General features: G+C 39.7%; 1 long non-coding RNA gene across 1 annotated transcript; it reads left to right on the forward strand.

Moving 5' to 3' along the window:
- Positions 1–1,767: 1,767 nt before the first annotated feature.
- On the forward strand, positions 1,768–4,752 carry LOC124237984 (uncharacterized). Its single transcript, XR_006888202.1, has 3 exons — positions 1,768–1,933; positions 2,551–2,635; positions 4,352–4,752. It is a non-coding gene; the product is annotated as an uncharacterized LOC124237984 (long non-coding RNA).
- Positions 4,753–14,366: the final 9,614 nt, after the last annotated feature.

Below are 14,366 nucleotides of genomic sequence, written 5' to 3' on the forward strand. Positions count from 1 at the left end.
TTTGCATACCTCCAGGAATGAGACAGTTTTTCCTGGGGTTCAACAGTACTCAGCTTCTTTACGGCGCCCACGCATTGACTCCATTCCATGTGACGGCCTTTAAATTGTTAAATCTTGTTCCCATTCTGTGCTCCCCACAGAGTCCTGTCCTGTCTAAATATACCCAGTTTCTTTAGTCATTTTCCGTGTGACAGGTTCTCCGTCTCCTTACCATAATGGTTGCTTTCTTCTGGACATGCTCCAGTCTGTTAATATCCCTCCAAGGGTTTACTTCCAGAACAAACACGAAAGCCGCATCATCGCATCCCTTGTTTTGGATACTTCTTTTAATACAACGTCCCATCACAGTAGTATTTTTGGCAGTCACATCACACTATTAAGTTGTATTGAGTTGTTAAGCAACTCAGATCCTTTCCATGCACACAAACCAGATTTTCTCGATCCTGTTCTTTTATAGTTGTGGGTAGAATTTTGGGGTGTTTGGATTTTTCCATGTTTTCCATCGATGGTGAGGAGTGAATGCCTAAGCAAAAAAAGTTTGTGATTTTCCTGTTAAATTTCTTCTTCTTAAACCGTGTCCATAGTTAGTACCTATCAAGATCTTTTTGGTACAAATTCCACCGTTTATGATGGATAATGATGAACCCTCTCAGTTTTGTGTTACTTGCAGCCTGCCTTCATGCCATCAGAATCTTATCCCACGTCCTTAATAAACATTTTGGGTACAGAGGCCTGTGGTGGGCACTAGAGAGGGCCCTGCCATTTGGTTGACACATATCCATTCATCAGAAAGAACTCTTTGCTTACTATACACCCAGCTCATTCTCAGAGTGATATCGCTGGAGACTGGCAAATTCCTATAGAAATTCAGGCCAACTGCTTCATCTTCGCTAACTGATGCTGGTTCCTTTGCCAAGGACTTGCAAATCATCTCTTTAATGATTTATTCTAGAAGATTTCCCAGATGTCAAGTCAATCTCCTGGAGTTCACAGATTCACCTCTGTTTTGAGAATAAAACATTTGTCCATTTTCTGTCTTCCCTAATTGTCAAGATTTTTCAGAAATTATTGACAGGAGTTCCTCTATTTCATCCCACATGTTTTTCAGTGTCCCAGGAATGTTCCTCCTCTAGGTCATGAGACTTATATGCATTTTAAACAGCCAGTGTTTTCTTACAGGTTCCTCACCTACCTTATTTTTAAAAACTAATGTTGGTGCTGCCCTTCCCTCTCTGACAATCTTTTGGCTGGAGAAAATGTAGGAATTAAAGCAGTTAAGCAGTTCTACTTTCCTCCTCTTCTCTTTTAACATCGTGAGTTTCTGGGTCTACCAGGCCCCTTAAGCCTTGGGCACATTTCTGTGCCTCCTACAAAAATGTACCTTACATGACTCACCGCATCAGTCCTGAGCCACTTCGGTTTGTTTTGTTCCTAGCTTCGGTCTTGAATGCTTGTCTGCCACGGTCTGACCTGTTTCCTGTCTGACCCTAGGACTTATTTTTATCTTTCACTTCTACTTCCCTCCCTGGACCTAATAACTTTTGATACTTTGACTTTTCTCTTTGCTCCTAACCTGCTGGTTATACGACTTTGGTCTCCCAAAGGTAAATGCCCCCACTCAACAAACGGGTTCTTTCCTCTGGGTGATACACTTTGGTCTGACATTCTCACCAGGAGTTCCATCATCCCTTGCTGTGTATCAAGCCAGGTGGCAGCCGCATCGCCTTTGAGTCACACAGCATCCCTTCTACCATACTCTGTTAGTCGACTGATCACTAAGGCTGGCCCAGATTCAAAGAGTGGAGGCGTAGACTTGTCCTTTCAATGAGAGGAGTGTGAGAAAATATGCAGACAAATTTTTAAAACACCATCAGATTAGCAGAGCCCGGGACCACGCAGCATAGGCGTCTGTTACTTGTTCTTCCTTCTCCACGTAAGTGTACATGTCCTTTTTGATGACTTAGCATTTTTATACAACTCCCTTCATCTAGACATTAGCTTCTAATGTTCTTACAGGCTTACATTGTTTTTTATCTTTGAACATGATTGCTTGGCTAGTTTCTGTTTGAATTCATTAGAGAACACCCTCTGAAGCTTTATTGGTTTATTTGGAGCTTTTCCATTGCTTCTACCCCACCATATTGCCAAAAATTAAACTCTGAAAATATTTCATTCCTTTTCTTAGCATCCCTATAAATGGAATGCTAACACTCCTTTTCTTCTTTCTGTCTGCATGGCCCACTTTAACATTAACACACTAGATATTTGCCTCTTGTTAATGCTTGTCATGCCTTTCTTAGCATGGGGAAGGCGTGATGGCATGGTTAAGAGTCAGACAGACCTGGATTTTAATTCTGCTCTCCCTTCCTAGCTGTGTAATCTGGAGAACACTATTTACTTCTTTAATAAATTTAGTAAATTTTATGTGACAAACAGACATGACAGTGGGATTAAATGAAAGAATACATATAGAGAAGTTAGCACATAGTAGGCACTCATTAAATAGTAACTCAATATTATTTATCTCTAATCCTTATTATCTTTTAACAGAAAACAGCAACAATCTCCTCCATTGTGTACTCCAGTTGTGCATAAACAGCACCTGTATATTTGTACCAACAGATACACCTTGCAGGTGACTTTATAACACCATGTGTTCTTTGTGAATTGTTGCACACATTTTTGCCTGGTCTTAGCAATTTTAGTAAGATCTGCTAGGGTCATAGTCACCTCCTCTCCCTCTTCTTTTGTAACCCTTCTGGCCCCTAGCTCAGGCCTGAGCTACAAAGTCCAGAGGTGCATTCTAGGTTATATAAACTCCCCCTATATTGATCAATTGAATGTCAAAGCCTAGACTGTTGCCCCAAATTTCTCTCTGCAAATAACTCTAAGACACCGTCCTACAGAGAACCTGATGTAGAGGAATGCTGCTTGTCCAGAATGATGGCAGTGCTTGCAGGTGTATAATTAGTCGCTAGTCAGTGTGTAAATACTCTGTAAATTGCTTTATTTGTTAGTGTGAAAAGCGCCGCAGAAATACAAGGTATTATAGGAACCAGGGCTGAACACATGAGATAAGGTATTGTGGAGAGAGAACAAGTGAGTGAGGTATCAGTGTGTGTCATGTATCCCTCTGAGGGGACGAAGCTTAGAGGTTCTCCCCCCTCCTTTCTAAGAACACTGACTCCCCGGGGTGAATAATTTAAAGGACAAATTACCACTCTTCTGGGTACCAAAGCCAGCCATAAGCTGAAATTAAATTAAATCATAAAGCCCTACAAGAAACTGAGGGAAGAGTCGGAAATATAAAACCAAGGGAATCCAGAGCTAAGCATGAAATATTAGAGTCAGTGCGATGTCCTTGCCTTCCTGTGCTGATGAAGGGAAAAACTGAAAACCACCCTGGTACAGACTTAAAGGACCACCATCAAATATCCATTGTTAAGTACTTGGCAGGGGCTATTGCGATGATTTCAATTCCAGTGGGGTATTGGAGGGAGGTAGGAGAGAGAACACTAGATCAACTTCAAGTCCTTGCACTTCAGCTAACTTGCTGGGTGACCTTGAGTTAGTCCCTACCTCATCTGGGCCTTCGTTTCCTTCATCTATTAGCTGGAAAAGATGAAATCAAAGTTTGTGTTTCTAAAATCTTTTATTTTCCACATCAGCTCTAAGATCATGGTTAGCTAATAAAAGCATGTATAAAATTCACCTGTTAGAATATAGGAAGTTCATTATCTCTTTTCACAGCATGGGCACTAGTACCCCTGTTAAAATTTCCTTATACTCCTTAGTAAGGGGTCAGGAGACATGGGGGAAACTTTGGAAACAGAAAACTGTAAGGTTTTGTACTAAAACACTGTGTCCCCACACTTGTTTCCTCCGGAGGGAAATGAGTGTTTACATGGTGGCTGAGAGGGGTGGTTCCACCCTGTACACAGGAGTCAAGCAGCACTTTAAACACCCAAGAGTTGGCTTCTGAGAAAGGAACTCAGCGTACCTGTACTCAAGTAAAAATCCAACGATCTAGTCATTCAACATCAAAGGAATGACGAAGGATTATGAAAGAGTTCCTTTAACCAATACAAAGTAGGGACTTTGGTAAACAGGTTGGCAGCCCTTCTGCTGCCAACGTGGCATTTGGCTCTAAAGTAAAGTACACGTCTACAAAGCAGGTGGTGTTTTCTAGGGTGCTCTATCATTGGAAGACCCAGGACACGTCCTAGGTCCCGCATAATAAACTTAACTCTATCAACATCATGGCTAAGCCTTATCAGCATTTATTGCCATGACAGTATCGTGAGAACAGTGAAATAAAATCCTAAAGTGCAATGGTCTTTTTCCTTGCCAGAAAGCTACACTTGACCTCTTGGCTTCCACAGGCAAGGACTGCAGTGAAGGCCACGTATCGGGAAAACTCACCTACCTGCTGGTGCCTGGATCTTTGGATTTCATGGGCAGTGAGATTTGAAAGAGAAAGAAAAAGACCATCATATGGAAGCCAAATCTGATGCCATTACTTTACAAAATAAAAACATCTACTATCCACAACCACTACCGCTTTACAAAAGGGTATTTTAACACTAACAGATGGGAAGAACATTGTCTCAAAATAAAGAACAATCGCTTAAATTGCTTACATTTAGTTTTCAAGACATGCTTACTGCCTTGCCCTTTACCTTTTTTAATAATCAAGAATCAGCGAAACTTCATCCTGGACCAGAATGGTCCTTGGACCTGCATTTGGGAAGTCTCGTTCTTCGTATGATACTCTTAGAACTAGAAAGCCTCTTTCTCTAACAATTCCAGTCTTAAGCTTTCTCAAGAACAGACTTTTAGCCCCATTTCTACTTTGAAGCTTTCCTGATTGCCTATGACCATTATGATCTTTCTACTCTCTGAATTCTTACAGCACTTGTCATTTTAATATACAATCTAGCACTTTTATTTTGTGGGAAAAGTTTCTAAAATTTAGAATGTTTTGTAGATAATGGTTTCATTTTTAACTAAAAACTTTAAAAGTTTAATTTCCAACTGAGTGAACCACAAGTTAGACATCTCTGAAGAAGACCCTAGCTTGGGAAAGAAAAAAAAATATAGAAACCTAGAACAGAGATGAATCATCCATTGTTCAAAGTGCATCTGATGTTGGCTGAAGTCTTTTAAGGTTGACGGTATGGAATGCAATGTATTTTGATCAGTAGACTGATGTGTTAAAAATGCTCTAGAAAGGGTACCTAGACCTTTAATTTTAACATCATCCCTTCTCTTCACCAAGCTAAGTAAGCATCAGGACAATTGCTCTCCTACTTTTTTTTTTTTTTATTAAAGATTTTTTTTTTTTTAATTTTTCCTTTTTCTCCCCAAAGCCCCGCCGGTACATAGTTGTATATTCTTTGTTGTGGGTCCTTCTAGTTGTGGTATGTGGGACGCTGCCTCAGCGTGGTTTGATGAGCAGTGCCATGTCTGTGCCCAGGATTCGAACCAACGAAACACTGGGCCGCCTGCAGCGGAGCGCGCGAACTTAACCACTCGGCCACGGGGCCAGCCCCTGTCCTACTTTTTGTTCCAAATGGTCCCATATTCTCATTTAAATAGAATAATGGGATTCTATATCATAGAAAATTGTCTTAGAGATCATCTTCTCTATCCCTTTATTTAACAGATGGGATATCTAAGGCCCAGGTAAGTGACGTAACTCACCCCAAATCCTTGGAAGATCAGTATTAGAGTTGGGATTTCTACCATGATATATGATCCTGTGGGTATTTTAAATATAATAGTCTTGTATCCCCATACCTCCAGATACACAGTACACTACACATCAGTGCAGTGTCTAAGAGGGATTATAAAGAAGCTAAGTTTTCCCCAGGCCCATAAATGCTCCTTTCTGCTTTATTTTCACTCTTGACTATTTCTTCTTCCCTTGTTTTGCACCCTTTCAGCCTACCCTCTCCTCTCACCGCCCTACTCCCCCTCAAAACTGATTAAAATATAAATTCCCAAGAATGGCTATGAGAAATTTAGCCACACAATGTAAATTCCTCATAAACCATATGGAGCAATTGTTGTGTGCCAAACATTGTGCTGGGCTTGGCTTAATGGGTTACTTCTACCAGGGGTACTTGCAATTTTACAAGGTAGAGAGATAAGCCAACAAATTGAATCTTTATTTGAGGGGTAAGTGAGATTTCCTGTTTCCTTGAAATTTAGGCAGTAGTTTACTTCCAAAGTCAGCCAAACTCTTCAGAGTTGGAACCCTATCTTTTCTTTTTCCTCACCGCAATTACCACAGTCCTAGATATTTAGTAATATTTATAAATCTATATTGACAACATAAGGGACCCTTCTTCATTTTCCTCTTTTAGAGCTGGTCTTTTTTTCTTTAACTAAAAACAAAAGCTTAACCTTCCCACTTAAATATATCTGAAATATTTTAAGCATTGTTAGATGTTATTATCAAAACCACTCATATCCACACCTGGGAATGAGGATGCCCATTTCTGGAACAATATACCATATAACCTTTGCCAATTCTCTAAACTTCTCTGGCCACAAGTTTTTACATTTGTGAAACAGGAATATTGTTCTTAATAAAGACTGAAGTATTGGAGGGTTGGGATCACAACTTTTAATCTTCCATATGTTACCATATAGTGCCTCGTCTCGGGCTCTGCCCACGCAGATGCTCAGGAAATGCTTGCTAACTGAAGATTTTTATTATCACTGATAGAAAGACAGTGTAAATGCAAAACACGATTTTTCCCTTGGCCCGAGTTACCCAGGAGCATCGTTCTCATTCAGAGATGACCACATTTCAGAAAGTGGGTCTCATAAAACATACAATTTAATGAAGCCATCTGGGAAGATGATCGTCATATAAATGCAAGATATTGATATTATCTGGCTACTTGGGGAAATACCATGTAAATGAAGGTACAACCCAGTTCCATAATTCAAATCAAGTATTGATGTACAAGGTCTTTGGATAATGGATTTTGAAGATTGACATTTATCACAAATCTGAGGCTACTTTTCTCCCCTCCTTTACAATTTTGCTATTTTTGCTGTAATATTTTATTTTATTTTTTGGAAAACACATTTTTAAAAAAAAAAAAACAGGAATCTATGAGTGTCAGTTGGGAGTCTTGAAACAGAAATTTTACATCCGTCTTTATCAGTTGTTTTAGCTTCTCATCTTTTGAAGCAAGAAATGATGCAAACAACACAGGCATTTCTTTCCTGCTCCAGTAATTATGCAGAATGTGGTTCAGTTACTCAGCATTCCAGTTGGCTCAGCTGCTTTCTTTTCTGTTTTATTCTTCTAGCAGGAAGGTGTGTTCTACTGATATTATCCTGAAGACTGTTCTGGATGCAGCCACCCAGTGATCTATCCTCTGTTTAACCAATATTACCTCCTTTCTCGGAGAGACAATTGCTAAAACAATACCAAGTTCAGTCATGCCAGTAATCACAAAATGAACATTCAGCTGGCTTTTGCACTTTCAATCTTTTATGTAGATAGGGAACAGGACAGAGCATTTCCTCTGCACGTATGATTCCGCCTTATCACGTCTCTCGAAGACTTACTCCATGCATTGAGGCAGCGGCTGCCCCCACTGTGTAAACCAAAGTTCTTCTGGGCTTCTCACACTCTCTGCAGGAAAAAATGTTTCCAGTGTTTGTACCCACTTTCCAGAAACCCTTAGTGCATTTGGCCCTGGCTATCCCCAACTTCGCCTTTCACCATACACTCACCAAATAATCCATAAGTCAGTCAATCACAACGCTGCTCCCGGAGATTGGCAGAGTTCATGGACATCTTCTGGGTGTGGGTGTGGTGGGCTTGCTGCTCCCAGGGACCACTCATAGTATTCATCTGGATGATGTGCACAGCACAGGGGTGGGAGCATGGAGGCAAAGGGGCTGCTTTACATGCTTTGTCTGGCTGATGACTGGGGTTGGATAGATAGGGAGCTGGCAATATGTCCTTGATCCTTAATGTATTTTATATTCACTGAAGAAACTTCTTCTCCCATTGCTTATCTTCTTGCATTCCTAAATCACAGCCTAAAAGCAAGCATGCCCGGAGCTGAGGGCCAAGACACTTGCATGCCCTATATCCCAGGGACAAATTTGCATATCAGAAGTAGGGTAAAAAGAATCTGCCAGCCCCCTTTCTCCTCGGGCTATGCCAGGCACTGTCACTGTCCATCCCTGATGGAAAAAGAATATTCTGAGTTTCAGCCTAATGAGGCTGAGGGGAGGTCTCGAGTTGGAAGCCATAGAATCGAGGTCATTTAGTGAGTGCTATGGGCCAGATAGGGTACTAGGTGGGGGGGTACAGAAAGGAAGAAATTAAAAATAGAACTACTGTATGATCCAGCAGTTTCACTTCTGGGAATATATCCAAAGAAAACAAAAACGCTAACTTGAAAAGACATCTGCACCCCATGTTCATAGCAGCATTATTCACAGTAGCCAAGACATGGAAACAATCTAAGTGCCCATTGACAGATGAATGGATAAAGAAGTTGTGGTTTATATATAATGGAATATTATTCAGCCATAAAAAAGGAGGTAATCCTGCCATTTGTGAGAACATGGATGGACCCTGAGGGTATTATGCTAAGTCAGACAAAGAAAGACAAATATTATATGACCTCACTTATATGTGGAATCTAATTTTTTTTAAAAAAACCAAACTCAGGGAAAAAAGAGATCAGATTGGTGGTTACCAGAGGTGGGGAGGAGAGGGAGAGGGAATTGGAGAATGTGGTCAAAAAGTACAAACTTCCAGTTAGAAGATAGATACTAGGGATGTAGCGTACAGCATGATGACACACAGTTAACACTGCTGTATGATATAGAGGAAAGTTGTTAAGAGAGTTAATCCTGATAGTTTTCATCACAAGAAATTTTTTTTCTTTTTTTGGTTTCTTTTTATTGTGTCTATATGAGAAGATGGACGCTAACTAAATTTATGGCGGTAATCATTTTACAACATATGTAAGTCAAACTATTATGCTGTACACCTTAAACTTATACAGTGATGTATGTCCATTATATCAATAAAACTGGAAGAAAAAAGGAAGGGAGAAAACCCATTTGTGCTCTCAGAGAGCTCTCAGCCTGGTAGACCTCATAGTAAATTTGACTGTATGGCTCTGTTAATATTTTCAACATTATTCTCAATTTTAGGAGCCTCCCAAAGCATTTTTCATGTTGCAAAACATGAAACTAAGTTGCAAAGGTGATGACAAAAATAGTCTGAACATCCCAAGGAATCAGACCTCTGACTGCAGAGACAGCAAGCAGAGAAACAATCCAGTCCCAACAACTGATGGTAACATGTTAACAACTAATGTGTCCAGAAAAACAGCAGATTTGCTACAAATAAAAAACCTATCTACTGGGAACAACCTTTCAACTTCTCGTAAAACATTAGGCAATTATGGGAACTAAACATTTATTTTGAAAAGATATCTTTATAGAGAGAAATTAATCTCTTAGATAGCCACCGGTTTTCTTAGGTTTCAGAGATAGTTACCACAATATGCGAAGACAGAGAAGTGTGACATGATCTATTCCTTGAGTCACAATTTTGGTGGGAAGATGAGGTTTTGCACATGGAAAAATTAAACAGATATTGATTGACAGTGGAAAATACTTTTAAAACCCTTTGCCTAGTATCTGAAGATTCTATGGAGGAAAAAGACGTATGACCATAACCAAGAGGTAAAAATCCGGTTTAGAGGCTTTTTGTAGTTAATGTGGGGAGGAGGCACTGACAAAGGACTTGAGGTTAGGAACCTGGGAAGAGCTGATAAACTCTTCTTCTGTGAAAACAAAAAGCAAAATCCTTTCTAACAATTTCCCTCAAGTGATTTTCTGTAAGCATCAAAAGTATTAGGCCAATAGGGTTTCATACTCTGTCACTAAAGTGTTGGGAAAATTTTGAGTCAAATATAGATTTGTTTAAGAAAAGAAACATAATTTGCTTTTCTGATTATTTTTTCTTCATAGCAAAACCTTCAGACTGTTTGGAAAATGATAGAGAAAAAATCCTCCTACACAGAGTTAATCAATATTAACATTTTGGTGGAAACTCTTTTAAACATTTTTCTATGCATATTAATATATACTTTTTTTTATAAAATGAAATTATACTGGCATACTGCTTTTTAATGAAATTTTTACTTAATAATTTGTCATTTTGCATTTCAATACATACAGGTATAAATTCCTATAGTGAGTTGAGTAGTGTCTCCCAAAAATGCATGTCCACCCAGAAGCTCAGAGTGTGACTTTATTGGGAAATTAGGGTCTCGAGATGAAATCATTCTGAATTTAGGGTGGGCCCTATTTGGACACAGAGAGACACAGAGAGAGGGCCTTGTGAAGATGAGACAGAAATTGGAGCGATGCTGGTACCAGTCAAGGAACACCTGAGGCCACCTAGAAGCTGGAAGAGGCAAGGAAGGACTCTCAGAGCCTTCAAGGGGAGCCTGCAGAGGGAGTTTGGCTCTGACAGCCCCTGGATTTTGGCCCTCTGGCCTCCAGAAGAGTGAAAGAATAAATTCCTGTTGTCTGAAGTCACCAAGTGTGTGGTAATTGGTTGTGGCAGCTGTAGGAAACCCATACTGTTAGCATTTTTATTGGCTGCAGAGCATTATTGTATTCCATTCCACATGGATGTACCACAGGGAGTGTAATACAATGATGGACATTGTTGATGGACATGTAGGTTGCTTCCAGTTTTTCCCTATTGCAAACCACGCTGCAATGAACTTTCTTGTTCAAGCAACTTATGCCCTTTCATGGTTAACAGCATAGATTCCAAAGCCCAAGTCAGAATGCCTGGATTAGCATTTTGGCTCCATCACTTACTAGCTGTTACTCTGAGTAGTTACTTAACTGGAGACTTGCTATTATGTGGAAAGATTTTTTTTAACAGTGTCTTATGTACGGTAAGTACTACATGTATGTTTTCTATTTACGATAAATTATTAGATATAGATAATTCATTCTAGGTCAAAGAAGAGATATATTTTCAAAAATCAAACGCAATTATAAAAGTCGTAGGAATAAATCTAATAAGCATCAGAGCTCACTTTTGTTCACAGGCATAGACATTTTCATAGAAAAATTAGAGGCACAAAAGGCCATGAATAGTTAGTTTCCAACATCTCCAACAAAACAGAGAAAGCACATTAATAATTTATTTCCATTGACTTTGACAAGGCAATTGTTAATTGTTCGACACATTTGAATTTAAGTCAGACTACATCTAATTTCCATCCTGGGTCTGCCACCTTTTAATCTGGGGGAATTACTAAACTTCTCTGCTCCTCAGTTTTTCAATCGAGTATTGAGATAGTTACCCCAATCTCATTAGGATTATTATAAGAGTTAACGGAGGTGCTTTACGCAAAGTGCCTAGTACAGAACCTGGAAGATAGTAGAGACATAAAATAGTGTGTTGCTATTGCTAAAAGAAAAAAAAATTTAATGTCTAAGAAAACTCTGAGGAATAGTTTATTAAATAAAGACAAACCTAAGATATTTGTAATCATTTCATAGATAAATAATGAATACAGATGGTCTACAAGCTTTTTGATCAGGGACCCCATCAGCAAAAAAAAAAAAAAAAAAAATTGTACCATGTACTCCCAATATATGTATATTTATTTATAAATAATAAACATGTACAATGGTATTCATATGCACATTATAAAATTCAAAAATAGAAATTTCAAAAATAGGAGATAAAATGTAGAAATCACAAAGATAGAAATTTCAAAGGGATGAGATAAAAATTTTAAAGTTCTGGCATTTTCTTTCCACACTCCAGTGGATCATCTTGAACATCCCCCACCCTAGGTCACATGTTCCACATTGAAGATCCCTGATGATACAATAGTCTCAACTACAAAACGGCAAAGGGATGGATGGGCTCAAGGATTTGCTGATCATCCAAATGTACATGGAACTAACCAGCAAAATATTTCTGAAGGATGCCAATGCCTATCTGTCTGGTACACGCCGCTGGCTTATTTTTCAAGATTCTGTTGTAAGGCTATCCCTTGCATGAAACTTCTGGCATTTCCAGGTAGAACTGACAACTACTTCCCTTGGATTTCACTATCCCTATACAGACATCTAGCATAGCATCTATAACACTTGATTGCATTTATTAGCTTCTGTGTCTCTCTCACCATCTCCATTATCTTCCTCTCAAAGGCAGGGATCATGTCATCTACTTCATTGATTTGCTAGTACTTGTTATATAGTAGGTCCTTAATAAATACTTACTAAGTGAGTGAGCTGCCAAAACTAGGTAGCAATACAGTGCACAAAAATTAGGATGTCCCAGAAGCACAGAGAAGAAAAAGAAGAAAATCTTATGAAATGCTAACTAGAGCCTCTTCGACATAGGATTATGTTTAATTAGATTGCAATGTCTGACTTGTTTGCAGCAAATTGCACAGAATTTCCCAGTGAATTCTCCAGATGCTGCAATGGAATTCTTGGTTGCTTCGCTCCTCTGCACAGCTCTTCCTCTGCTCTGCAGAGGAGGGGAGTTAGGCCTGGATGGGGATGTTTATGTACTTGCTAATCATATGTTTGTTTTCCTCTAAGCTCGGTTCTGCCTGCCAAGAATAGCTCAAGATGACAATCATTTTCATGCTTTCAGTCAAACGAAGGTTCCAGAAGGACATGGAACAAGGGAACAAAGCCAGAAGTTTAACATCAACAACAAGGAAAAAGAAGAAGAAAATAAGTTTAAATACTGCTCCTCATTTTTTGCTGTCCCATCTCAGCATTTTAGTACTCCTGTTCACCTGAAATTGGAACATTGTAGGTAGGTTGGATGGGTAAGACTTTTTTTTTTTGAGGAAGATTAGCCCTGAGCTAACATCTGCTGCCAATCCTCCTCTTTTTGCTGAAGAAGGCTGGCCCTGAGCCAACATCCATGCCCATCTTCCTCTACTTTATATGTGGGACACCTACCACAGCATGGTGTGCCAAGCGGTGCCATGTCCGCACCCGGGATCCGAATCAGCGAACCCCAGGCCACCGAAGCAAAACATGCACACTTCACGCTGTGCCACCGGGCCAGCCCCTTGGATGGGTAAGACTTTAAACACAGTACTACAAAAATAAGAAGGCTCAATTCTACCCTATACGTATATCCCTCAAGTGTATTTTGAGTTTTTAAATCTCTTTCTCATTACCCCCTCTTTCATATTAGCTTGAAGCCACAGTAGCTATTAGCAATATTTATTTCTACATCTGTTTCCCTAAAGCATTGTTTTCCAAAATCAGTTCCATGAAATGTTCACAGGTGCTCCACGGAAAAAGGTTAAGTGTTTGGGAAATTGATGGTTATACAAGTTAATCAGATTTCTTTGCAACGGGACTGCTTATGTTTTTGAATTTTCCAGTGTACCTGGTCAATCTCCAGAAGGAAGCATAGTGTGTACCACAGAACCCTCTTTTTCTGGAATCACCTGGCCAGACTAGTGTTATGATTAATACAGTCTAAGAAATATCACCCTTTGACTTAAGGGTTTGGCTTAAACTGGGAGCTCTTGTCATCAGAGACACAGACATTCCAAACTACCTCGGTCACGTGGACTGCTGTGCAGCTCTTGAAAACGTAGAGAAAACATGGCAGAGGAACTCTCCCAAATACTCATACAGCAAATTTCACTCTTCCTGTGAGCTGACATCTCTGTAGCCCGGGCCCGAAATGCCAATCCTGCAGAAAAAGATAGGCTACAGCCTGGTGGGAGGGCACCGTGGTTTTAGGAATATGCAATTCAGGACCTAGTTTGTGCATTTATTCTCTCTACAGTTGTTTGTCAGAAGAGGAAATGCCCTTCTCTCTTGGGGTACTTTCATGAAGAAGCCCATTTTTTCTATTTTTACTCCCACTCACCTACACACACAGCCTTCCTATTATACATAGCTTTTGTTTACACTGTGTTCCACCGAGAATATCACCTTTCTTCCTAATTCCTATTGAGTCCTCAATCCCCCGCTACTGCATGAAGACTCCCCTCTCCACCCACTGTAACACTCCCTCATCTCTCTGAATACCATAGTACTTAATGTCTATGCCAGAGGTCAGCAAAGCATGGTCCTCCCTCTAAATCCAGCCTGGCATCTATTTTTGTAAATACAATTTTCTTGGAACACAGCCACACCCATTTATTTACATATTGTCTGTAGCTGCTTTCTCTCTACATGGACAAGAATTGAGTAGTTGAGCCAGAGACCATGTAGCATGCAAGCCTAATGTAATTACTATCTGTCCTTTAAAATTTAAAAATTTCCCAAACTCTAGTCCATACCATTTC

Source organism: Equus quagga, chromosome 4, assembly GCF_021613505.1.
Source record: "Equus quagga isolate Etosha38 chromosome 4, UCLA_HA_Equagga_1.0, whole genome shotgun sequence".
Classification (NCBI taxonomy): domain Eukaryota; kingdom Metazoa; phylum Chordata; class Mammalia; order Perissodactyla; family Equidae; genus Equus; species Equus quagga.